The sequence below is a fragment of the Mustela lutreola genome, chromosome 1, assembly GCF_030435805.1.
Source record: "Mustela lutreola isolate mMusLut2 chromosome 1, mMusLut2.pri, whole genome shotgun sequence".
In the NCBI taxonomy this organism is placed as follows: Eukaryota; Metazoa; Chordata; class Mammalia; order Carnivora; family Mustelidae; genus Mustela; species Mustela lutreola.
Genome location: NC_081290.1, coordinates 187,697,807 through 187,725,157, shown reverse-complemented (window position 1 = coordinate 187,725,157; position 27,351 = coordinate 187,697,807). Strand labels below are relative to the sequence as shown.

The 27,351-nt window shown below is 50.5% G+C and overlaps 1 long non-coding RNA gene across 1 annotated transcript in view; it reads left to right on the top strand.

The window, feature by feature from the left end:
* Nucleotides 1-23,462, top strand: part of LOC131820322 (uncharacterized) — a 69,888-nt gene extending 46,426 nt beyond the window's left edge. The window contains exon 3 of the long non-coding RNA XR_009349579.1: nucleotides 23,400-23,462. This is a non-coding gene — a long non-coding RNA (uncharacterized LOC131820322). The remainder of the gene's footprint in view (nucleotides 1-23,399) is intronic.
* The last annotated feature ends 3,889 nt before the right edge of the window (nucleotides 23,463-27,351 follow it).

Sequence of the window (27,351 nt, the reverse complement as noted above, 5' to 3'; positions counted from 1 at the left end):
AGGGAGGACTCAGTCCTCGCCCATGCTGGGCCGATCGTCACTCTGAGAGAGAAGGTACACATGAAAAACAGGAGAATCATTTAGGCCAATAAATACGTCAGGAAATGTGGACAGGGCCACGCACAGATTCTCGTGCGGGAACAGAGAAGAGGTCGGTCGGGGGAGGTGAGGCCCCGGGGTCAAAGGGACCTGGAGGAGGCTGGTGTTCAGGGCGAGAGGAGTTCACAACCCGCCCCAGTCAGCGGTGGTCAGGGAAGCACATTCTGGGAGGGACATGGCGTGTAGAGCCAGGCCCTGGCAAGGGCTGGGGGTGTCTGGGTGCCATGCCGGGCACCGTACGTCTGAAAGGAAGGGTTGGGTGCCAGGTGGAGGGGGCCCTGCAGGAGTCTGAGAAGGGAACCAATCAGTAGAAATTAGCTGCACACCTAGCCCCAGTCCTGGGGCTGAGGGCTCAGCCCTGCTTGCTGAGGGTTGGCTTTCTGAAGCTCCGTATTTTTTCTCAAGCATCTTTTATGTTTCTCAACTCCCAGAGGCTGCAGCCCTCATCCCTTCGTCTGACATCTGCCGCCATCCTGGCTCTGGCCCCAGAGCGCCTGTGGAGCCGCGTGGTCTGCGCTTTCCCGCCCTCACACCCTCTGCTGTAGGGGCGCGGTTTTGATGAGTACTCTCTGGGGGCCTTTCGCTCTGGAGTCACTGCTTGGCTCATTCCCTGCCTGTGACCCTCACCTCAGGTCCTGTCCCTTTCTTCCTTTCTCTCTTTCTTTCTTCCTTTCTTGTTTTTCCACACCCAACTCATCCTTTGAAACTTAGTCCAAGGGCCACCCCCTCCAGGCAGCCTACCATGACCTCCTAGTTCAGAGCAGCCTCTCGTAGCCTTGACGCCTATCAGCTTGCTGTGTGTGCTGACCTTTCACACCTGCATGTCCTTGGGCTGTTCACTGGGCTGCTGTGGGGGAAATCGTTACCATGGGGATGTGCGAGATCTAGTTTCAAAACTTATGTGACTTTTAATGTGTTAGTAAATCTTTTTTGTGCTTCAGTTTCTCCCCCCACCCCCAAATTGTGTTCTAATTCCATTGTGAGGATTAAAACAACCTAGTGTGTGGGCTTTGGCAGATAAACAGTTGGTGCCCAATAAGTGGTTCTAGAATGAATGTACTGTTGCCTCCTCAGATGCATCCTTCCCTCGCGTGAGGGTTCAGATTCTGGAAGGGGTCGGCCACTTGCGGGTGTCACGAGGACCGGAGAGCCCAGGCTGGGCCCGATGAGGCTAAGAGGACTGTTGCTGGCTGACCCCTGGGTGTCCCAGGGTTGTTTCCCTGCCCAGGGTTCCTGCCGTCTGGGCCTCCTGGGTAGGAACAGGCTCAGGTTCTAGGCTCACCATCCAGTGCTGCAAAGCTTGGGTTCCCGGCCAGTGATTCTTGCTCAACAACTTCACGCTCTTGGTTCCGGTGACTCTGTCTGCTGTCTTTCTCTGATTCTTAAACAGGTTCCCAAATCCCACCTTCAGGGGACTCATTCCCCTCTTTTGTTGGTCACAAAGAGCCCTACTTTCGTAATGAGCTGCTAAGGAGCTGTCAGTTACAGATGCAAATGAAGAGGCCGGAAACCATTAGTGGCCCAGAAATGAATTGAAGGAGCCGCTTCTCTTCGGTCTCCTTGGGCTGGGCCCTGCCCTGCCCTGGGAAAGCTGGACCAGGGGCAGGACGGGGAGGCTGGCCTGCCCAGGCCCCATTGCCAGCAGCGCGTCCTGGCCTCCTTCTTCCCACACAACCCCTTCTCCTGCGGGGGTTGCCCGTCAGAATCGGGTCAGAGCTGCAGGGTCTGTCCACGCGTATTGTATAACTTTATTGTACGTCTGGAGAGCACACTCATGCTCATGCAAATCAGCAGCTATGGAACAAAGGTGGCAGACACATTTTCTTCTGAAAAAAATTATTATGACACTTTCTTTTCTTTTACATAGCCTTCTCCGTGTCTCCCACAGAAATCTAGGGCTGTGGTTGTTTGATAAACGTGCACTTACTTTAATTGTAAAGAAGTGGGGGTACATTTAAACCATTGGGCCGGCCATGGGATGGGAGGTAGCCCTGGGGTAGGGTGTCTTCCGGACCCTCAAATCCCCACCCTCTCTCCCCAGAACAGGCCCCCTTTTCTGGTTCCCAAAGATCACGGGTTTTCATGCTCTAAAAAAACAAACAAAAGAAGTTTCAGTAAAATATTCTATCAAGGCACCATAGGAAGTAAAGATGAGTAGTGTGGGTTTTAGGATCAGCCTGCTTGTGTCAGAAGGCTCTCTTCCCTTCTGCGTAGTAAGGTGGCATCACTTCTGTGTGCAGTGGTCTCCTCCTCTGCAATATGCAGACAGTTATAGCACCCTGGGTAGGGATTTGAGGGATGAAATGACATGCATGGAACGGTTTAATGGTCTGGCTCGTCATAAGCCCTCCTTCAGTATTGCTACAACTCAGCTCACAGTAAGCGAAGGTGCTGGGTTCCTCGCAGAGACCTTCTGGGGGGATGCCGTGGCAGCTGCTGTGCCCGTGAAAAAACTGAGGCTCAGAAACATTAGGCAACGCTTCCTCTTGGAGTCTAGAACTCTGGTCCTTTCCATTCCTTGGAATCCTGCTCAACCTTATCGTGTTGCCCCTCGTGAGGGATTTACATTGTGATGATGGCCAGAGGTCCTATGCGTGGGAATAGGAACTATGAATATCTAGTTGCTGAGTCTTCTAACCCCAGCCCCGGGGATGGGTGGAAGTGGGCAGTCGGAGGGGGTGAGCTGTGGAAGCAGGGTGGGGTGGTTGGAAAGAACAGCCGTGAAGGGAAGAGGAAGAGGTTCCTGCTTCCGAGATCCCAGCCAACAGGCATAATGAACTCCTTGTTCTAAGCTGATGGAGGAAGAGGGTATGTCAGCCAGGAAGAGGGGGAACTCAGAAGGTGGTTCCTAAGGCCTATAGGGTTGTAGGTGAAAAACTGTTGCACTTAGCTCTTTGGAGTTTGGGGGAAGCTCGACAGGAGCGCAGGCCCAGGAATTCGCTCGAAGGGCCACGGATAACAGGAACAGGTACGTACTGAGCAGCCCGAAGGTCCTGCCAGAAGGCTGATGATGATTCAGCTGGGGTCTTAGCTGTCCATACCCCTGCCAAATGCAAGAAGAAATGGTTTAAATAAATTGCCAGGGGGAATCTTGTGAGGTTGGGCACTGAGAAACCCCCGGGGGCTAGCTCTGCCTTCAGGCAAAGCTGGATGTGGGCTCAGCTGATGGCATCAAGTCGCAGTTTCCTCTCCATCTCTCAGAGCTGTCCTCTAGGACTCGCTTCTCCGGTTCCCCAGGATGCTTCCAGCAGGGCGGGGATAAAGCCAGGAACGTACTCCTGCATGGATCAGTCACTGGAAGCGTCTCAGGAAACCAGAAGTTCCTCTTGGAGGAACAATACATTTACTATAAAGAGTAAGATGGACACACTCGTTCGAAGGACTGGGGAAGCAAAGGCCAGGAAGGAAGCTCCTCACCTCCAGGAAATCTGGAATGCAGGAAGGTTTGGGAAGCTGCGCCAGTGGTCTCAGCGGCCCACTGCACAGGAGTAAGTGCCTCACAGGGGGCTGTCTGGAAGCTGCAAAACTCTCCGTGGCTGGAAAAAACGTGGGAGCTGCTTCGGCCACCTTCCACGTCTTGTACAGACGCCAGTCACTGGTGGACTCATATGCACACCAGGCTGGGGAGGGAGTCTGGCAGAGAGAATTTCCTGGCTTTTGGTTCTGTGTCCCAGGAGATAGCAGAGGAGGGTGGGGACAATGGTGAATGTCAACACATGGCCCCTCTCTCAATAATTCTCTTGCAACGGGTTGCTTGTGTTTTGTTGGCTCTGATCTAAGGATTAGGTGAGGGTCCGAACACAGCCCCGGGCCCGGATCTGCTGTGTTCCAGACCCTCTACAGCAGGAAGCTGAGTCAGTTCTTGCCACAGCACTTGGACTGAGAGTGGGGAAGGGTATCTCTTGAAAGGAAAGTGGGGGTCATGTTGCTAAAAGGAGAGGGAATGGCTACTCAGGAACCAGAAAACACATGTTGCAATTTCTATCTTGAACAGACTTCCAGAATTTGAAGATGGACTTCGGAGCCAGATGGCTGTGGGTTCAAATATGGGTGTGATTTGGGCAAACACCTTACGCACCTTGGAGCTTCGTTTCGCTCCCGAGAGCAGCAAGACAATGTCACCTCGTTAATGAGACAAGTGTAAGAGTCATGAGTGACAAAGGCCCACGTGGCTACCTGGCTCTGAATACGTGTGCAAAAATATTAGTGAGTCTTCCTTCCTTCTTTCTTTTCCATTTTTTTTTTAAAGATTTTATTTATTTGACAGAGAGAGATCACAGTAGACAGAGAGGCAGGCAGAGAGAGAGAGAGGGAAGCAGGCTCCCTGTTGAGCAGAGAGCCCGATGCGGGACTCGATCCCAGGACCCTGAGATCATGACCTGAGCCGAAGGCAGCGGCTTAATCCACTGAGCCACCCAGGCGCCCTTTCCTTTCCATTTACTTATTGATTGATCCAATAAATATTAATTGGGAATCTCCCATGTATATCAGCCCCAGGCTAGATGCTGGGAATCAAAGATGGATATGACAGTTTCTGATCTTCACTAGCTCAGCATCTAGGGGGTGAGATAGTCATTAACAAATATCAAAAAAAGTGTGTTAAGCGGTGTAACTCATCCTAACACAAAGTCTCTTTCCTGCTGTATAAATGCAATGTCGTTCATATCACGTGACAGTCTCCTATAGACTCACTACGGCCACTGTATGCAATCAGTGCTCTTCTGGGACAACCAGGGTCCTCCGATCTTGCCATTCTCCATCTGCTGCCATTGCTCGGCCCCCTCCATGTCCCCACGGTGGACCAGAGCTGCCTATAGCCAATCACCAATCTGGACGGCTTCTTATGCAGCTTTGCTCTTCCACGCCCCACACAGCTTGGTGCTGTGCCCATAAATAAGAAGGGAAGGTCTGGGGGTTCCTGCAAATCAGAAAACTGCCCCAGAGTAGCTCTCTATCCCCCTTCTTCACCTTGTTCCCTCCACGCTAGTTTGGACTGGCCCAGGCCCCCGCAGGGATGGGTTGGGCTGGTCGCTGGTCTCGGTGCTTCTCCACAGGAGGTTTTCCAAGAACTGAAAAGCACATACTCCAGCCTCTTGTACAGTTCGGCCCATGAGGGGTTAAGCTTCCAAGGAAAAGGTTACGGGAGGCGCTGGCTGGTCTATATCTTCACTTAACAATGGCAGAGATTCTTCTCTGCAGTAACCTTTGATCTAATTGCACACTCGGCATCCTTCAGCTGGACTCACAATTCTTTGCAAAGTAGGGAAATGACAAGAGACTGAAGGTCTGTGAAAGTTCAGCTTTGGCTTTGTGGCTTTTTGCCTCAAATGCCACCTGGGCTCCTGCCGGAGGAGCATGCAGCCACGGCTCTAGAGTCTAAATGCCCTGATGGTGGGAGTGCCAGGGGGTCGCAGCTGCGGCGTGGAGGGGAGAAGGATGCGAGGGGGAGGGAGGATCCCCTGAGGATGCGATTTCAATGCCCGGCCGCTACAAAGGTGGTATCGAGGGGGGCTTCGGAGCCCAGACAGCGATCAGACTGTGTCTGCGTGTTGGGGTGCCTTCATCCCAAGGGTTGACGGGGGACAGATTAGGAAGGGGGAAGGAGCAGGGCATGTTCCCACAAATGGAGTGTGGGATGTCAGCAGCCTGGCTGCCTCCTGAGAAGTCATTGGAAAATAGCAAGGCAGGCGGATGGCGGGGTCCTTACCACTTGGTCCCAGGAAATGGCTGAGCTGAGAGACACCCCCTGGCTCGTGCTCCAGGCTGGGGCCTGCCCCGCTTTCGTTCAGACCCTGGACAGCGCTCGCCGAGACTCCCGAGCTCCAGCTAGACAGGCCTCCCTGTCTCCCCTCCTGTCTCTCACCGCTGTCACTGTAACCTTTGTAAAACATAAGCGGAACCTTGTCACCTGCCCCCACATCCTTCAGCGAGTCTCAGAGGCCTTCAGAAGAAGTTCAGACTCTCTGGTTTGGCTTTTAAGCTCAAGGAGGAATCGGGCTCAGCTTACCTTTCCAGTCTCAGCCCCCTATCTTCCCTCGAAACACTCTGTGCATAGTCCATCCCCTTCCCATTTTCTGAGTGTTCTGGGCATGTCGTGCCAGTCCTCCTGGCTCCCCAGGACTTCTCCGTATCTGTCTTCTCTTCTTGGCCTATTGATGTTTGCTTGTGTTCTGATGGGCAGGTAAAGCCACCCTCAGGGGAGGGTGCTCAGGGGAGAACTCTAGGCTCCTGACCCCTCCTGACTTTCCCTCTAACCAGAGACACAACCCCCACCCTCACCCCGGAGGCTGGAAGCTGTTCGAGCTTCAAAACCATGGAGAAGCCATTTGGTACCGTCCATGGTGCCCCGCGCAGAGCCAGGCTTGCGGCAAGTGCCCGGGCATGGGGGATAAATGAAAGAGAAGCCTTCTCGTGGGGCAAATGTGAGGCTGCTCGTTCAGGAAGGGCAGGTAGCGGAGGAGTCGTGAGGAGGTTCACGTCTCCTTTTTACCAGCATGATTCATTTGCCAGGTGGAGCTTGGGGCCGCCAAGGGATACGGAGCTCGAGGCCTGGGGGCCTGTTCCAAATGGGTCCCGCTCTTCTGGGGAGCTTTTCGCAGAATGAAGAGAGTCCCCTGGCTGGCCCGCTGACCTTTCCCCAGGCCTCCCGGAGGCTGAGTTATCACCCGGGACACGGCACAGAAGCTACTTCCCGGAGAAAGAAGAAGGTGCCTTTGGGAGGGATTATGATAATAGCCACATTCCCGAGCAGCGCCTGTCCTCACCTGTGGAATCTGGAATCTGAGGAATCTGGAATCATACTGCAAGGGGGGTGACGTAGGGATGGCAAGGGTCTGAGGCTCAGAATACTTAAGTCACGTGCCTGAGACCGCACAGCTGCTCACGGGTGGCGCTGGCATCTGGACCCCGATGTGTTGGACCCCGATGTGTCTGACTCGAGAGCTCACATTCTCACTGACTACCTCCTGCAGGCTCCGGGCGGGGCTGTGCACCGGCCACTCTGCCTACTCCTTGGGGGGACCTCTGTCACTCAGAGCCTGGTCCCAGGGCTATAGATGGGTAACGGGTTTGTGAGGGCAGCTCTCACGTCTTGGGTGTCTTGGGTGGGTGGGTGTGAGAGGTGGAGAGAGAATTTATTTTACCGATTATGCTGTGTGCTCTGTCGGGGCCACCTGTGTGACAGTCATGGCACACCAGTAGAGTGTCTTCATGGGACTGCTGATTACGCAGCTGAGGCGTCTCTAGCTGGATATAAAGTCTGGAGCCATGGCTTAGAGCCTGCCAGGGTCTGGGGTTGAGAGCAGGGCCAGTGTTGCCCTACATGGATATGGGAGGCAAGAGGGATGGGGGTTGGGTGGGGGGGCGTGGGCGGTAGGCTCAGCCCATCATGGCCCCTGGTGGAGCCTGCTCTCCCCATGGAAGGGGGCCACCCTTCATGGGGTGAATGACAGCGTGGGTGAGCCTCCGCTGGCCTCTTTCTAAGAAAACACTAATGTGATACGAAACACATTCTAATCACCACATCTAATCACAGAAAAAAAGAGTAAATCACCAAACAAAATTAGTTTTCAAAGTCTTAATTATCACCAGAAAGAGTAATTAATAAGCAGAACAGGAAATGACCCAGCAGAGGCCCGGGGCCCCTGGAAGCCGTGCTTGGGCCTGGGCACCCACTCGGGTGGGCCGTAGGAGGGGCAGCAAGGGGGCCCCACTGGGCAGCACGGATTTCCTGAGGCTCCACGCGTCCTCAGAAGTTCGCCTGCCTTTCAAACTTGGTTTGCCAAGTTTCTAGGTCATTCCTTCCAGGGTACTTTCTTTCCCAGGCCTCAAGGCCAGAGTAAGGCGGCAGAATTAGAATAAATAAACAGACCCCCCTCCTCTTTTTTCTCCCCCAGCGTAACAGGCTCTGGGCCAGAAACTCTCAAACCAATTGATGATAACAAGCCCAAGTTCAATGCCATTGGCCATCTGGTGAGACCTTCCCGAGTTTTCCGGTCTCTACACTCCCCAGCTTGTATTTCTTTCTCCGTTTTAATAGTAGCGTCATATAAATAAAACACCATTACAAAAATGTCGCGGAAAGTTCACAACTATTCATTATCCATTTCATACAGGTTAAAATTGCCATCAAGGCTGTTTGGATTTGACTTGCGTTCCTTTCCTTCTAATGAGCCGGATAGAGAAGGCAAAAGATGCTAATTCATCCTCACATCTCTATCATATCTCGGCTTTTACTATATAAAGCATCAAGGTCGCATTCTGGGGAAATGTCTTTTTACCAAAGGTGCTATAATAATAATGAAGAAGCAATTTGTTTCAGCAAACTGCCTGCAGTAATGAGGCTTAATTATAACCATGTTATTAATACCGCTGCTTAAGGTAATTCACTTCTGAGCGGGGTGCAGAACAGTAAACTATAATTTAAACAAGAATCGAGACCTAATTTAAATCATCGGATCTACTGCGGAAAAAGGCAAACAGAACGACTGTAATCTGCACGTGATTTAGCGCTTCCCCTTGGTGCCATTTCCGGAAGACCTAGGTGACAGTCGGAGGGGCAGGGTGCCGGGGATCAGGGGCTGGTCCCCCTGCCTCCTTCCAGGGGCTTTGCAGGTGGAGCAGCTGCACGTTCCTGCAGCCAGGAGCCTGCCGGCCACCTCTTGACTCCTTCCCCGTGTCGGCAGGGGATGCTGAGGGGTCAGGAGGAAGGAAGATCCTTATCATCTCAGGGACATCTCCTAGGTGCTCTTGAAGCCATCTTAGTTCTCTCCCTGCTGATTTGTTATGAAAATGTGGAGTTCTGTACCCGAAGGGGCTCTCAACCGCTCCAGAGGACCATTTGCAAACCCAGGCAGGAGAAGGGCAGTTGTCTGTGACTCAAGAGCCCCCAGCTGGCATCTAAGGAGGAACCAAGTCCTTCTGCCTCCTGGTGGGGTGCTCTGGTAGCAAATCAGCATCACTGGGGGGCTTCAGTGTCCCGAGGCTGGTCTCACCCAGCATCTAATCCAGGACTCCCAGCCCTGGGTGCTCCTCAAAATCTCCTCAGGGGCTAGTTAGGAAATTCAAGTTCACGAGCCCTGCCCCACCCACCACCTAGATTCTGATCTTGTCGGTCTGGCTTTGGACCAGGGGAGCCACGGATTTGTCAGGAACGTTGGTGACGCTGATGCAGGTGGGCGAAGGGTGGTTCACTCACCTGTTGAGCAGCGCATGTAAAATGCAGAAGATGTGGCGTCTGTGGGTTTCCTCGATTACCTCTTCCGAGCTACATTTCTCCATTCACCTATTCAACATTTATAGGGTGCCAATTACGTGCAAGCCAGAGCTCACACACATCCGTGCTTCCCAGTCAACCGCGCTTTAATCCCTCCTGCTGGATTTTCAATGAATTTCCCTCCTTTTGATGCAGAGCTGTATTCCATGTTATTTTAAATGAAAATGAATAGGAAATTGAGAACAGACTTAAGTGTGTGGTAAACATTATGAAAGACCACAGCTAACCCATGTTTTTATCCCAGTGCTCTGTGGCTGTGAGATGTTACCGAAGGAAAGGCCTGGCCGTTCTAAGAGTCTTCGCCAATGCTGGCTAACGGAGTAAGCGTTCGGAGCGCCTGGCAGTCAAGGCTAGCTTAATGAGGCAGTGAGGAACGCCCTCTCCCTAGGAATGGATAAAGGCAGGAGAGATTTTTGGAGTGAGGGCAATGAAGATACTATTTCCAGCCCCGACTCCATGATAAAACGTCGGGGCCTCTGCACCCATGGGTGGGTGATCTTGAACTGCTAACCAATTCCTGCCTAGCTGTCCTCTATCTAGCCATTGGACCAGCCAGTCTCCTCCATCGCCCTAACTGGATACGGGGCGTGGAAAGGTGGCGGGAAATCCAGTGGCTTGAGACCCTGAACTCACTAAGGGAGATTCACCTATCCTTTCAGACTGTGGTCTTCTCACGAAGTATGGACGCCTTCATATTCCCTGTCCTTGGCCCCTCCAAGTCCCAGGCACAGAGGCAGGACCAAAGCCAAACTGAATGTGGAGCTGATCAGACTTACACCCGAAGGGCACGCCCCTTCTCGACCTTTCTCCTGTTCTCTGAAATGTGCAGTAGGAAGGTGGGATTTCAGATGGCTCAAGAGACAATATATATATATTTTTAATTGAAGGTTGATGAAAGCCTTACTTTGTCTTAAGGTCAGCCAACTTACAGACCACCCGCACGCAGGCCTGCCTCAGTTTACCTCCTCACATTCGCCATCCCTGTCTTTTGTCAGGAAACCTGCAAGTCCCTCCCTCTGCCTCCTCTTACCTTTGTTCTTTCCCAAAAGAACTACTCTCCTGGGGCTCCTCACTGGTGTGGGAGCTCTACAAAGTCAAATGACTCCGAATGATGTTTCTAGCTGGTGGTAATGACTGGGCTTTGGCTGAAATACAAGGGCCGGGCTCTGGGCTAAAGACACCCCAGACTGTATGCGAGGGATGCTCCCCTTCTTCCCTGTCTCTCTCACACACACACATCCTGCATCTCACATATCTGTATGAATACGCGTGCACATATAATGCACATATGCAAATTTCCCCCCACACTACAACCAGACAGACATCGATGCTGGTTCGTGTGTGCAAAAACGTGTACCCATACAGATGCTGCCGCACATGGCTTCCTCATGCCACAGCAGCCCTCCCTTTTCCCGTAATAGACCCCTCCTTCCTTCTCAAAGTGCTGGATTCACCCCCGCCAGTTACGAGGGCAGGTGTCTGGGGAAGTAGTCCATGTCAATCCTGGAGACACTGGGAGCCCATCCAGGTAAAAATGTCTGGTGACGAGGTGACTGCAAGAGGGGCAGGGAGGGGGCGGAAGTCGTCATGTCTGGAGCATTTCTCTTGGTGGGGGAAGAAAGCCCCTCTGCCCGTGTTCCATTTCTCTGCTACCTCCTGCCAGCCGTTTCATCTCATATTGTGTAAGCTCTGAGGGGGCATCCAATTTGAGGAACAGTGACTCTAAAGTCATTTGTGGTGCCCTGCTGTGGCACCGTTCCTGACCCACCTGCCTGAGGCGGGTGTGGGAAAGGACCTGTGGAAAGCCCTGCTCCTCCTTTTGCGTGGCCCGTGGCTTGAGTCCAGAGGCAGAACGTACTCCAGAAACCTGTGACTTATTGCCGGCAGCCTCGGGCTTATATTTTTAAAACCTGGGTCTTGGAATCCCTTTTAAAAAGTAATGCTGAATAGGGGTCACCTTCACAGGTCAATGGGCCCATCGCCTGGTTTTGAGAGAGAATCCCCCCTCCTCAGACCAGAGGTCCGAGGCAGGCGGCATCTCCTCCCTGGAAGTACCAGTCAGCCTCGCTCTGTCACTGCTCTGATCATAAAAATCTCTTTCATCTTATACTTCTCAAAGCACTTTCGCTTCCATTAGCCCATTAATTGATTCATTCATTGTACACGTGTATTGAACCCATCAGTCACGTCATGTCTTTCTAGAACAGGCAGGACTGGGTTAAATATATGGGTATGTATTGACAAGCCACAAAATGCAGGTTGCTTGGGTGGGCATGGTGCAGAGTGAGGAGGATTTTACGGAGACAAGGGAGAGGAAGCCTTTGAAGACAAAGGCTCCGACAGTCTGTAAGTCAGACGGCGAATCTATCGTGCCCATTCGGCAGACGCGTAAACTCAGGGCCCACAAGTTAGGCCACTTGCTTGTGGTCACAAACTTACCAAGAGGCAGCTCAAGAATGCACTTGCTGATTCAAATCGGACGTGCCCTCCCGATTTGAATCAGGAAGTGCGTTCCCGTTCCATTCTCTGAGATGCGGCTTTCCGGAAAGTTCTGCCCGTGGCCAGATCTCCCCTTTCCTTTTTCTTTTCTTAGCCTCTCTGGAATAAGATGTCTCAAAGGAGAAAGAATCACATTGCAATTCTTTCCAGGCCCACATATATATTACTTCAGGGACCAGAAGGGGGGAAAAAAAAGTCTTCTCTCTTTCCATAAGAAGGTCAGCAAGACCGATAAGTTGTTTGCATTCTTATGCAGCCTCTCCAAGGACTTTCATTTTCTCCAGCAGAGCTCTGGGGTGGGCAAGGCAGCAGGCAGCCTGCGATGTCTACCTCAGAACATTCAGGACGTCGTCTCCATCCCAAACCTTCCTCATGGACCGAGAAGATGAAGGAGGGTCCCCTTTCGCCCTTCCAGGCAGGAAGAGGTTGAAGAACCTGCCAGAGGCCACCGCCGATGGCAGCGAAAGGTTGGCCTTGCTGCCCTCCCATTAGCTTTTACTTGAGCCAGGCTCTTGCCTGTCTCTGTTCTGAGGGAAGGTGTGTGTGTGTGTGTGTGTTGGGGGAAGTGTAAGCCAGGTTCAAGGTTGACCAGGGAAGCAATGTAACTGTTTTCTCTCTGTGCATGTCATCTTGTCAAAAATTCTGAGACTCTTCAAGCCCCGGGCCCCTCTTGAGTAAGGTCATGGTGTCAACCCACAAGCAGCTGGAAAAGAGCCGCAGGAATGATAATGGGAGCTGCCTCGGCAGCTTAGCGGGGCCCTGGCCTCCAGCACCCAGGCCTGCTTGCTGGCGTCCGGGGTGGGGCCTGGCTCGTCAGAGCTGCTCTGGGGCAGACAGTGCGTCTGGGAAGCAACACCCGTCACCTGCTCGCTCAGGCCCTTAAGGACAGGATGGCTTGACCTTCTGGGCTCTGGAGCAAGGGACAGGTCTTGGTGGCAAGCTGGCAGAACTGGCTCTGGATGGAATAAACAGAAAAGGGATTTTTTTTTTTTTTTTTTTTTTTGGAAGCACCTCTGGAGCTTGTTAAATCCCTGGTAGGCTACCTGACAAAGCCTGGTCAGGCACTCAGGTGGTCTTGAGGAATAAGGGGCAGGTGGGAGATGTCTGGCCAGGACATCACGCTTCTGCCATCGTGGGGGGCTGCCGTGGCCTCTGCCTGCCTCACCAAATGGCCACCACCACCAGCCACCTCTCCCCTGCACCTCCATCTCCAGGGCCAAGGGTCCTGAAGTTCCACTGTCTTTGCCTAATCCTCCCAGAGCCAGGGACCCAGGTGGGAGCAGCTGACCGGTAGGGCCCAGGGCACATTCTCGGGGGGCAGGGAGTGGTAGAGTCTGTGTCTGTCTTTTTATTGTGGGAGATAGGACAGGGAAAGGAAGACATGTGTCCCTCAGAGAGACGCTGAAGATCTGTTACTTCTTTTAAGGGAGAATTAAGTGAAGTAAAGAGATTGAAAGAGGCTTAATAACTCTTTTTAAAGAATTGGGAATTTTTTCTCCCTTTTCTCCTTTCAGAGGATAATGGGCAGATGGCAAACGGAGAATAGAATGAGGCTTGAATCACGCAGGAGAGAGGAGTCTGGCTGTGCGAAGATTGGGTTGGTTTCCTTGTGGTCAGGGGACTTCCAGGCCCCGGGGTGGGTGGCTGCAGGGTGCTGGGTCCCTGCCTTGAGGAGAAGGACGGTCTCCCAGGCCTAGGTTTTCCTCTTGCCTGCACCCTGCCTCTTGGAGGAGGGCCAGCTCTCTCGAAGCGTCTTGGGCAGCTTCCATCCCTGGAGATACACACAAGGGTGTAACGATGGAGGGCAGGTGGGCAGTGGACGGAGGCTGGGGTTCTTCATTTCTGGAAAATAAGAGAAGGCATTCCTGGGGATTTTCGCTTAGCCCCAAGAGAATGAAAATGGAAAGAAACTCCCAGTGTGGAAAGGCAGGCAGCACTTCTCCAAGTCGAGAAATACAGCAGCGCTCAGCCTGGGGGAACCCACAGGTACCCAGAACGCCTCAAGCCATGTGGGAAAGAGGCACGCACCCCCGAGACAACTGTCCTTGCCCAGAACATCCACACTCCGTGTCCTGTCCCTTTAAAGCCCTCCCTCCTGACGGCACCACACACATGGAAATGGGTTCAGCCCAGCAGCTCCCAAGAAGCCGGAGTAATAAATGATGAGCATCTCCCCTGAACTCATCTCCCATGCGCGGTGTTTAAAGTGAATTGAAACGAATATCTGATAAATGAATAAACCTGTAAATGGAATCAAAAACCTTATGAACCTGAAGGAGAAATAGGAGTCCCCGGTCTGTTAAGTCTAAATTGAATAAATCTGATCAACTCCCTGACAATTTCTGCCAACGCTCTTGAAGAAGGAGGAGAAGAGGGGTGAGCAGAGATCGGGCTCGGGAGGGGACGAGTGAGCGGGGGAGGGTGAGGCAGGTTCAGTAATTAAGCTATCACCGCGAACCAACAGAGAAGGTCCAGGTGGCCCCCAGCTTCACTCAGCTGGACTGAATGAATAGATGACATTAGGAGGCTCTTCAAGACTGGCTGCTATGTGTCTTCCCCAGAGGACCCTTGCAGAGAACAACTAGAGATCGGTATAAAATGGGACCAGAGTCTCCCCGTGGATCTTTCTGGGGAAGGAACTAGGGGAGAATGGCAGCCCAGGACTCAGCCTCAGGGTTAGGGGAGCTCCGCTGTCTGGGGTCCTTGGTGAATAGGAGTTGGTTGAGTCGCAGATATTGAACGTGGGGCGGTCATGTTCAGAAGCAGCTCTGGACAATAATGGAGCCAGAGAATTCTTCCCTTGCTTTCCACCAACCTCCAACACTTCCTGCCTATGATGTTGGGCAAGTTACTTCCTGTAGTGGTGTGGAAACAAACATGGCCACAGAATTCTTTAACGCTCAATGAGAGGCGGTGATGGTGGTGATGGGGGGAAGCGGAGAGGGTCCTTCTTGACCCTAGGTGGGTTTGTGATGACTCAACCAATACAGATGGTGGCTTTGATGTGGTGTGACTCTCATGGCTGGGCCAGGAAAGGTCATGCAGCTTCTGCCTGACTGTCTCTGGGGGAAGCCAGCCACTATGTAGGAAATGTGCTAACCTTGAGACTGCCATGCGAGAGAGCTGTTCTAGGCCATAGCCCCGCTGAACTTCCTGCTGACCGGCAATATGGTTTACCAGCCATGAATGTGAACCCTGTTGGCCATCCAGCCTACTGGAGCCTTCAGAGGCTTGTAAGCAGCCCACATCTGACTGCAGTGGCCAAGTGAGAGCTACCCCACCAAGTGCTTCCCAAACTCCTGACTTGGGAAATTATGTGTATCACAAAATTGTTTCACACACTACCAAATTCTGGAGTAATTTGCTAATATTTACCAAAACCCTTGCTCTTGGGTCCTGATTTTCTTCTATAATGATGAAGGGTTTGGGGTGCCTTCGTTTTCTTCTATAATGATGAAGGATTTGGGGTGCCTTCGTCAGTTAATGGCCAGACTTGTGATTTCAACTCAGGTCATGATCTCACGGGCTGTGGGATTGAGCCCCGAGTCGGGCTCTCTGCTCTGTGGGGAGTCTGCTTGAAACTCTCTCTCCCTCCCCCTCTGCCCCTCCCCCCACCCCTCTCACAAATAAATAAATCAATCTTCAAAAAATAAATAAAAATGAAGGGTTCTACTAGACAATTTGAAACCTATAGCTTGAAAATTTTAAGTAGTAGATGAACATGGTCTTTTTAAAAAGAGTTCAAGCAGCATAAAAGAATAGAAACAGAAATTAAGCAATTTCCTTCCTTACTCTTGGGTTCCTCCCACCTCTGAGAGGTAACTACGTTCAGTTAAGTTATAGGTCCTTCCAGAAATGTTTTATGTGAACACAACATATACAATTGTGTCCTTGAAAACTACACATAGAATTATACATAATTTTTTTGTAACTTGCATTTGTCATTTAAAGATTGGAGATATTTCCATATTAATATACGTAAGCCTAACCGCGTTCTTTTTGTGGCTGCCTAGTGTTCCATGGCATGGTTGTATCAAAATTTACTTCCTCAGTCCCTACTGATAAATGTTTACATTATTCCTAGGTTGGTTGGCTGGCTGGCTTTTGCTTTTGCAGTAATAAAATGAGCATTCTTGTACACATATTATGCCTTCTTTCACGAGCATATTTGTAGGTTAAATTCCTAGAAGTTACCTTCTTGGGTCAAAGGAAATAGGCATTTTAAATTTTAATTGTTATTGCCAAAGTTGGTCTCCAAAGAGATGGCCCGAATTTATATCCCACCAGCGAGAGGGCTAGTTTCTTACCACTTTCATGATCTTCTAAACAGCTTTTAAGTTTTCACACCTTTGTTTATGAAGTTGGACATTTTTTATACATGCACTGGTGATTTCTACTTTTTTCCCCTTTGAATATCGTATCCATATACTTTGCCAATAGTGTAGGTTTTCCGTCTTTGTTTGAAAACCTGATTTGTAAGAGCTTTTCTTACCTAAAGTTTTCACTGTTGTATGTTACAAATATCTTCCCTATTAAAATTGTTAATTGTCTTTTGACATTATTAGAGGTATTTTGGGGGGATAATTTTATTTTTTATGACATCAAATTTATCAACCTTTTTAAAAGATACCTTTGAGTTTAGTCATGTTTCCAAAGACCTTTCCTGTTCCAACATCATAAAATAAAATCATATAATACATTATGCATATTTTCTTCGGGGTATATTTTACATTAAAATATTGATCTATTTGGATTTTATTTTTGGTATCAAGAGTGGGATAGGGATTCAGTTTGACTTCTTACAAATGTTTAGAATACTGCTGCCCAATGGATACATAAAGCGAGCCACATATGTAATTTAAAATGCTGTTACCCACAACGAAAAAATAAGAGGAAGCAGGTGGAAGCCATTGTAATAACACATATTATTTATCCCACCACATATCCAAAATAAAATGTCAACATATAGCCCATATAAAAATTATAGATGAGTCATTTTACATTTCTTTTCTCATACCTAGTATTAAAAATGCAGCATAGAGTTTGGACTAGCTATATTTCAAGTACACAATAGCCATCCGTGGCTAGTGGCTACCATACGGAACAGTCCAGGCTTCACTGGTAACCCCAGCATTTGTCCAATCCTCTTTTCATCCATCGATCTGAAATGCCACCTCTATCAGAGGCTGAATTATCTTTTGTATTGAGGCCTATTTCGGGTCTCTCTTCTTTTCCACTGTACGGTCTCTCCCTTCCCACATGCAATAATGGGCTATTATAACCCCGATAGTGTTAAAATGTTTAGTATCTTGTTGAGCAGTTCTTCCCTTCTGTTCATTTTGTTTAGTGTCTTTCTGGTTCTTTCAGTTGAGTTTTTTCTCTAGATAGATGTTAATATCTAATGTTAGATATTAGCGAATATTATACTACCTTATAGGTCTAGCTCTACTCTCCTACACAGAGATACTTTACTATACACCCTCAATACTGAAAATGTTTAATAGCTAACATTAGAAGGACACTGATATTTAATCATATATTATTCTGAGTAGCAAACAAGCTACATTGTTGGCATTGACTAGGAACATGATCTACTTCTAAGGGCTCTTCTATCCTAGACTTTGAAGACTCCACTTTGCTGCCTGTGGGAGGGAAGCAGGGTCTGGTGACGTCTCCATCCTGTATGACCAGTGTCGGGGGCTCATTTGTGCTCTGTGTGGACACGTCCTCCTAAACCAACTCTGTGACCTCCTAGCAGGTCGGGGAGCCCATGCATGGTATAGCTGGTGTGTTCGGGAGGTATTTCATGGCAATGGTTTAGAAAGCCCCTGCTGGAGCTTCCGGGGAACCTGGCTGGGAGGAGGAGCCGCGATTCTTCCCTGGGGATCCTTGTTTCAGAAGACAGTCAAGAGCAGAGCTGGGTGGGAAGAGAGAGGAGGGAAGGCCTCTGATGGGAGGAGGAGGGGGGAGGGGAGGAAGAACAGGAAGAGAAGGCTGGTGGCTAGAGGGAGGGAGGGAATGGGAGTGGAGAGAGGGGAGGCCTGGGAGAGAGGTAAGAGGTGCTGGGGAGGCCGCAGCTCTGGGAGGTTGGGTCTCTAGAAGACCTTGTCAATGCAGCCTCGTGGCCGTGGTGGATAGGAGTCTCCAAACAGCAGGAAGGAGGCCTCTGATCGACAGAAGTTGGGGAGTCCGTGGGGACAGGATTAAGAGTGTCATGCGCCAATGGCCAGACCCCACTCTGCCTGGGAAGACTGGTCAGGAGCCCAGAACAAAGGCCGACAAGTCCCAATGTTCACACATGCCGTGACTGGGATGTAGAGACCCACGGGCCCCTCGTGGGAAGGAAAGCACGAGGGAGGGAGGGAGGAAGTCGGTGACGTGGCTCTCCTGCTGGAGCAGGAGGAGCGGGAGGGCTCCGCAAAGGCTTCGTCCCCTGATGCTGCTCTGTGTGACTGTCTCTTTGGTCAATGCTAGAGAAGGGAATGGCCTCACCCTCCAAGAACCCTCCGCACACTCGGGGTCACCTGCCCTCCCATGACCCTCACCCAGACCAGGAAGTGTGTTAGAGCGGACGGCTCCTGTGCACGTTGCACACAGGGAGGCCGAGGCCGGGGTCCCCATCACACTGGCCCACAGCCTCATGGCCTGCCAGCGGTGGGGCCAGAAGCAGAAGTCGGGCCTCCCCATCCTGCCCAGATGCCCTTGCCAGCAATCCCCTTGTTCCTTCTCTGTCTGGAGAAGCGGAAGAAGGAACGTCAGGCATTGACTCTGAGCCACTGGATTTTCAAGGAGTCACAGGGTCACACTGAGACAGAAACAAAAGGGAAAAAAACCCATCTTCACAGCTTCCAGGAGATGTGCAGCCTGTCTCTCCAGACTGCTCGCTCCTCATCACAACCGCGACAAAATGCTATTTTCCTTTCAGTGGTGTGTACAGGTGCCAATCTAAATGAATATTATTCACACACTTCTGTCCAAACACTGTGAAGTCTTCAAAGGTTGATTAAACCTCTGACATTGTTGCTTTATTTCTCCTGCACTCCCCACCAGGTGAAGACCTCCCTCCCCTGACCTCGCCCCTCCTACTTCTCCGTCCTTCCCCACAGCCCCCACACCCCCCTTCCAACCAGGAATCCAGCTGTCCCAGGGGAGGATGGGGTAGTATATCCTCCGGAGGGGGAACTGGGGGAAGCCGGGCTCGGCTTCGGATCCCCAGGACCCAGGGAGCAGAGTGCCGCGAGGGCATCTTGTGTGTGATGGGGGCTAGTGCCCGGGGCTACTCACAGATGGGGAGAGTGAGGGATCTGACTTTGATTACGCAGCAAAAATCCATTTCCTGCTAGTAATGACGGGCTGGTGCATATTGGAAATCACAGCCTCCCTGCCCGACTTTCCCCGTGTCATTAGGCCCCAGTGGAGCGATGTCTCATTGGAAATCACACCTGGTGAAATGAGGCGTGACATGCAAGTCTCCAGGCCTGCCTTGTCTCCCGGGCAGCCTGACAGTGGCAACGCGTAGGTGCCCAGATGAGCCCAGGGGGTGCTGGATAACCCGAGGGACCCAGATAACCCCAGGGACCCAGTAATGCTGGATTGCTCTGCAGGTCTCCTTAATCTTGCCTATCCTCAGAGGTGGGCTGTATACAAAGCCTTAAAACATCTCTGTGCATTCTTACAGTGCCTGGCAGAGTGCCTGGGGCCCAGGAATGGCCCATAATCAACTTCGTAAAGGGGAATGATCACTGGAAAGATCCAGGGGCCGTCTGAGACCATAGAATCTCTTTAAGTTGATTCTGTTTGCCGCAGCAGACATCTCCCCCTCTTTTGGTGATAGATTCCCAAGTTCTTCCTGAGGAGCCATGCCTTTCTTCCCCCAATCGGCAGGATTGGTGGCTTTTTTCTGCACCCTCTGCCCTACTCTCAGGGGTGGACCTAGGACCAAATGTTGGCCAGTCAACACTTGACTGTAGTGACTGAACCAAGGCTGAGTGTGGAAAGGCAAGTGCAATGTTGGGGCTGCTGATGAGGGAAAGGAACTCCTTTCACCTCGGGCTGCTGAATTAGTTACAGGTGAGACTGGGCCCCACTTGCCTGTCTGAACACCAGAGGGAGGGACCACAGTGACCACACGTACAACCATCTGGTTTAACAAATGCTTCGCTACGATCCGGGGGTAGGGGAAAGGATGTACTTTTTAATAAATGGTGCTGGGTTAATTAGGTATTTATTTGGAAAAAATATGAACCTTGACCTCTGCCTCATATCATTCACAAAATTAATGCGCGAAGGATCATAGATGTAAACATGCAAGCCAGAACACTCAAGTTCCTAGACTAAAACAAAGGAAAATGTATTCACGCCTTTTTTTTTTTAATGTTTTAATTTTTTATTTTTTATAAACATATATTTTTATCCCCAGGGGTACAGGTCTGTGAATCACCAGGTTTACACACTTCACAGCACTCACCAAAGCACATACCCTCCCCAATGTCCATAATCCCACCCCCTTCTCCCAAACCCCCTCCCCCCAGCAACCCTCAGTTTGTTTTGTGAGATTAAGAGTCACTTATGGTTTGTCTCCCTCCCAATCCCATCTTGTTTCATTTATTCTTCTCCTACCCCCTTAAGCCCCCATGTTGCATCACCACTTCCTCATATCAGGGAGATCATATGATAGTTGTCTTTCTCTGCTTGACTTATTTCGCTAAGCATGATACGCTCTAGTTCCATCCATGTTGTCGCAAATGGCAAGATTTCATTTCTTTTGATGGCTGCATAGTATTCCATTGTGTATATATACCACATCTTCTTGATCCATTCATCTGTTGATGGACATCTAGGTTCTTTATATTCACACCTTTAATAGCGTTTTCTCCTACAGGATATACACACCAACACATAAAAGTCAACGTAAAATAAGTGTTAAGTTGGACTTTATTAAAATTGAGAACTTCTCGGGGCACCCGGGTGACTCAGTTGGTTAAGCGGCTGCCTTTAGCTCAGGTCATGATTCCAGGGTCCCGGGATCAAGCCCCACATCAGGCTCCCTGCTCAGCTCTCTCTCCTCCTCCCCCTGATGCTCTGCTTACTTGTGCTCTCTCTCTAGCTCTCTGTCAAATAAGCAAACAAACAAACAAAATTAAAAAAAAAAAATTGAGAACTTCTCTTCACAAAAAGACATGATGGAGAGAGAGAATAAGCCAAAGATTAGGACAAGATATTTGCAGCTCACATATCAGAAAAAAAAGACTGCAGTTTTCAGGATATATAAAGAACTCATGCACACCAGTGGGCAAACAACAGACAATCCAATTAAAAAGGCTAGTGAGGGTATAAATTGGTATAACTGCTCCAGAAAACTATTTCAAAGTATCTATTAAAAGTAAACACACACGTTCTCTAATTTTTTGGCAACTCCATTCCAGAGTTATATTTACCCAAAAGATATGAATGATTTGTCCATCAAAGATGTGTACAAACATGCTCACAGCATCTTTATTCATAGTAGCCAGAATTGGAAATAATCTATGTGTGTTTATCAACAATAATATGTGGCATATTCATATAATAGAATAATGTACAGCAATTAAAAGTAACAAACTCCTGTTACACACAATAAGAAGCATACATTTCACCAGCATAATCTCAATGGAGCACAGCCAGCCACAGGAGACTCCCCACATGTGATGCGATTTGTATGAGACCCAGAGAGGAAAGACTGAATTCAACAGCAAAGAAACAAACAATCTGATTGAAAAATAGGCAGAAGATTCAAATAGAAATTTCCCCACAGAAGACATCCAGGTGGCTAACAGGCCCATGAAGAGATGCTCAACGTCCCTCATCACCAGAGGAATGCAAATCAGAACAGCAGTGGGGTATCACCTCGCACCTGTCGGAAAAGCTAGGATTAAGAACACAAGAGATAACCTGTTGAGAATGTGGACAAAAGGGAACCCTTGGGACGCCTGGGTGGCTCAGTCGGTTAAGCGTCTGCCTTCGGCTCAGGTCATGATCCCAGGGTCCTGGGAATCCGAGTCCTATATTGGGCTCCCTGCTCAGTGGGGAACCTGCTTCTCCCTCTCCCTCTGTCGCTCCCGTTGCTTGTATGCTCGCTCGCTTTCTCTTTCTGCAAACAAATAAATAAAATCCAAAGAAAAAGAAAAGGAAAAATGGAAAGGGAACCCTGGTGCACTGTTAGTGGGAATAGAAATTGGCGTAGCCACTATGAAAAACAGTATGAAGGTTCCTAAAACAAACAAACAAACAAAAAACCCAAAGAGCAAAAATAGAGCTACCATGTGACCCAGCAATTCCACTTTTGAATATTTATCTTAAGAAAACAAAAACACCAACTTGAAAAAATATATGTTCATTGCAGCATTATTTGCAATAGTCAAGATATGGAAACAACCCACGTGTCCACCAATGAATGAAAAATGTGATATGTACATGGTGTTATGGTATTGTGTGTGTGTATCTCAAATATATATGTGGCTATATATTATGATATATATGGTACATGTGGTATTCTATGTTCAGCCATAAAAAGGATGAAATCCTGCCATTTGAAACAACATGGAGGAACCTGGAGGGCATTCTGCTAAGTGAAATAAGACAGAGAAAGACAAATAACTTATGCTATCACTTACATGTGGGGTCTAAAAACAAAACATATCAAAACAAAACAAACAAACAAAAAAACCCTCAAAATGCCGGACTCATAAGTACAGAGAAGAGATGATTGATTGCCAGGGCAGAGGCAGGTGGGTTGGGGGTGGGCAAAATGGGTGAAAAGGATCAAAATGTACCAACTCCCAGTTATAAAATAAAGAAGTCATGGAGATGAAATGTATAGCATGGCGATGGTAGTTGATAATACTGCATGGCAGTATTTTGAAAGCTGTTAAGAGTAAATTTTAAAAGTTCTTATCACAACAAGAAAAAAATTGTAACTATGTATGCACAGATATTAACTAGGCTTATTGTGGTGATCATTTTCTAGTATATACAAATATAGAATCATTATGTTATACATCTGAAACTAATATAAAGTTATGTGTCAATTATATCTTGGTAATAATAATAATAAAAAGATAAGAAAGATTAATCTGTGGTGATAAAAGTCAGCACAGTGACTACCCTTTGGGGATTATTGATTATAGTGGGGCAAAAGAGAGCCTTATGGGGTGCTGGAAATTCTGTATCTTGATCTGATGGTTTTATGTGTAGAAATTTCTGAAATGTACACCTAAGATCTGTACATTTTACTGTATATTAAGTTATACTTCAATTAAATAAGAAAAAGAGGGTGATGAGTAGGGAGAAACTGAATTTTGGGATCTCATCTGAACACCTGGATCCAGCCATGCCTGAAGACAAAAACTCCTACATCTCTTAAGAGCCAATTAATTCTCCTCCCCCTCCTTTTTTTTTTTTTTTTTTTGTACTTGAGTCAGATTGTGCTAGGTTTTCTCTCACTGGCTACCAAAATTGTTCTTACAACTATCATTTTCCTGTTTTTCAGGCCAGAGTGTTCCTCCTTCAGCCTGAGCAGATGGGAGAAATCATACACTTAATTAGATCCCAGGTGAGCACATTCCTCAGTCTGTTTCTGGTTCTGCTACCAAGGCCCATCAGGTGGGCAGCCAGCATCTTTGTGCCTCAGTTTCTCATTTGTAAAATGGAGCTGATCAAGTACCTACCTCACACAATGGGTCGGGTTTCTTTTGGGAAGGCTCTGATCCCGTCTGTTCTTCATTCTGGTCCTGTTCCGGTGAATATTTGTGACTACAGCTGCCGTGGGGACAAGGATTGTGTCTGTTTTGCTCACCACCATACTTTTCGTGTGAGTGTCCCTCCTAGCCTGTGTCGAGTCCCAGGCAAAGTTTTGTTTTGGGGAGGCCTCTGTCTCTGTGATTGGTGGAAGTTGCACAAAGTCAGAGAGTCGGCACCATTCTGGTGGCCGATCTCAAGGGACTCCATGAAAGAAACCACCATCGGCTGAGGGAGCAATGTGCTCACCGGTCTCCACTCCTGGAGGAGATTTCGTAGGTGTGAGTGGCCTCAGGGGTTCTGGTCTACCCCATGTACGTCTGTGTCTGTGAGTGGGTAGGTAGGGGTGAGAGTCAGGGGATGCCCTGAAGGGGAGAAACAGGGGCAGGGCTCACACAGGGCTCAGGGCCACATGCCAGTTCTGGACTGCCAGCAGACCAGGCATCATAAAGAGACTTGGAAAATTTGTAGGAAGATACTCCAAAGCAGGGGCCTTAACCTACTGGCCGTTTCTGGTCCCTTCTGAGGTCAAGACCGCCCAGTATAACATCTGGCACATCAGAAATCTTCAATTCATGTTTGTTTAATAACTGAGCAAATGAAAGTTTGCATGAGAATTATGTAAGATGTAGTAAGTTGTCACTAATGTGGATGTGGCGGGGGGGGGGGGTTGTATTATTATTATTTTTGAGAGGCAAGAACCTTCCTTGCTCCCATGAGCGCCACACCCCCCCACCCCACCCGAAGCAAAGGAGTCAGTCTTGTGACCTCGGCTTGAGTGAGTCAGCTTCTCACAGGGTCAGGCTTGGGAACAGTCCCATTGTGGTCTTGTCACAGTGGACAGATTCCCAAGGAGGAACAAAGGGGCCTGGAAATGGGGCCAGGGAGAAAAACACCCTTTGGGGTTATTTAGCGTTTGGGTTAATTGGTCACCTCGTTAACAGCCCATCTGCAGCCTGATTCTAGCAAGTGAGTGGGTAAAAGCGGGGGTGGGGGGGCCACCCTGTCCAAGACGGGCTTCACACGCTCCACAATAGGGACGGAGCAATTACCGGAACTTCCAGAGCCAACTCCTGTTAGGAATTGCCAGGCCAGGCTTTGTCCTGGAGAAGAGGAAAAGGTCAGCGTGCTCCCAGCGTGTGGGAGGAGGAAAAAAGGGCCCTTCACAGCGACAGAGCCTGCCCAGGGGGAGACAAGCAAAGGAGGGCTCTGTGGAGGCGAAAAACTAAAGAAAGAATGACATTTGGAAGCTCCTCAGAACGAGGGCGGGAGAATACTGAAGTAAAAATGACAAGGGACAAGGAGCCAGTGCGCAAACCAGGAGAGCCTGTGGGGCGTGGGTGGCCCAGGAGGGCTGCTCTGGAATGCGGTGGCCTGCCTGGGCAACCTGGACCAACCACAAGTTCTCTTGGCCTCAGTTTCCCCATTTGTCCTTTGAGGGGCCTGCTAGGTCAGATGCCCTGGTGGCCCCTGATTCTGTGTTCCTGCACGCGTGTGGACGGGAGGAAGGCAGGAATGAAAGCATGACCGGGAACGTCCCTGTCCGCTATCCCCTGCAACGTGAGCTGAGGCAACTGTGGTGTTGCTTCCCCAGATCCCTCCATGGGTCGCCGCCTCTCACACTGAGGGGGAGCCCTGGGGCTTGATCCACTGGGTGAGCTGTGAGAGGCTCATGTTTCATTCTGAAGCCTGCTTGTAGAAGAGCCAGTGAGTGGTCCCCTGGTTTTCTTCCCGCCACGAGAAGCTCCAAAGTCCTTGTCCCTGAGTGACCAAGGCCTTTCCGACCCCCAGGAGACATGGACATCTGTTGTTTGGAGGCCCTGCACTTTGGGCTTGGTTACCACGCGGGCCTGCCTGGGGCTGTGCTGACCCATCACCGGCCAGGCCTGCACCGCTATGGCAGCTTCCTCAAGGACCACTGGGTCCCCAGGGCCCCCCTTCTGGGCTCACCTGCCTCACGGCTGCTGCTCTACCTCTCTGAACTGATCTGACAGATCTGTCCTCATTCGCACACCTTCAGTGGCTCTCCAGTGACCGGCACAGCTGAAACGCGGACACCTCTCAGGGCTGCGTCAGCCCCTCCATGTTCCCGGGTGAGACCCACCCCTAGAATCATCTGCTGGGCAGTCAGGGAGACGGACGAGCCAAGGTGAGGGCGGTGAGGCCCCTGCTGGCGGAGGCCCAGGCGCTGCCGAGCAGACTTGACGAGCGAGGGGCTGACCATGAGCAAGCCGGGTGGTGTCTGGGGGGCTGTCTGTGTAGCTCCCGGGAGTCCCCTCTCTGCCTGACGTCTACACGCGCTTGCCCAGCAAACCCGCACCTACTACGATGAGAGGACGTCTCTCACCGGGGCCGGTAGGGACCCAACGGACTGAGAGATGTGGCGTTCAGGATCATTGTGACCCCTGCTTGCGGACCAGCCGTCTGGGCCTGAGCCCCGCGGGGATGGAGGGGGCGGGTTTCCCTGTGTGAGAAGTTGCTCTCCTTCTGCCCATAGGTGGTCTGCTCTCCCAGCAGGGCAGGGAGTCACGGGACGCGGTACCATGCAACGGCTCCTTCCAAAACGCTTCCAAACACGGAGGTTTGGGGTTCCTGGTGGGGCGGAAAGCTGCCCTCCTCAGATGCTGGCCCAGCCCGCGGAGCCCAGGCACGGGGTCAGGCTCCCAAACGCTCACCGGGGCTGCAGAGTCAATGGGGGAGGGGCAGCGCTTCTCTGACACGGTGTCCCCAACCAACTGTCACTGTTTGCCAGGACCCCCTTTAAGGGACTGTGAATGGTTGTGAGTGGAGGAGCATAAGAGGGAGATACTGTAGGAAGGAAGGGGCCATGAGGTTCATTCAACGGGGTGAGATGGGATTGCCCAGCCTGCCTCTCCTCCTTCAACTGGCTCCCTGCACCCCCGCCCCGCCCCCACCCCATCCCCAGAAAGCCTCCCTCTGCCTTTCCTGACCCGCCCAGTCTGTCCCAGGGCTCTGAGCACTGCTCCAGGACCCCTTGCTTCTTTTTGGCCTCTCTGGCCCCCACCCCATCCCCCGCGGCAGTGGGCACTCATTATTTAAACAACCCATGCCTCTGAAGTCTTATTTATCCAACATCTTTCCACAGCATATGTCAAAATTTACAGTAAGTGCATTCATCCCATAATAAACATTTGGCTTTGCTGGTCTACCGGTGGCGGGGCTAATTAGGGAGAGCGATTCCATTGTTATCTGAAGGGAGGTCAGATACAGCAATTAGCATCCTTGCATAGCTTTCATCGTGGTGACTTGGAGGCTAGGCCCTTTGGTGCCAGGTGGAAAAGAGGAGTTGGCAGGAGGGAAGGGGAGCCTTCCCCAGCAAGTTCTGGAAAACCAAAGCTGAGCTTTCGAAGGCAGCCTGACTGGTTGGTTTGCTGGGCTTCCAGGTCGCTGTCTGCCTGCGGAGCTCCCTCCTGCCTCCTGCCTCCCAGGCAGGTCCCCGCCCTGAGACTATCCTCTACCCACATCTGTCTCCCCAGCCGCTCTGTGGGAGGATAAGAGGACACCACCGTTTGAAGACACTGTCCCTGCTTCAAACGGAACGTTTCCAAACCTGGGGATACAGCTAGCAACCAGCAGACGCCTGCAACGCCCAGGGACAGTGCACGCAGCAGGCGGGACCAGCCCCAGCCTTGACCATGGCCTGCTCTTGCTCACAGGGAACCCAGCTCGGGCCGGAGCACTCT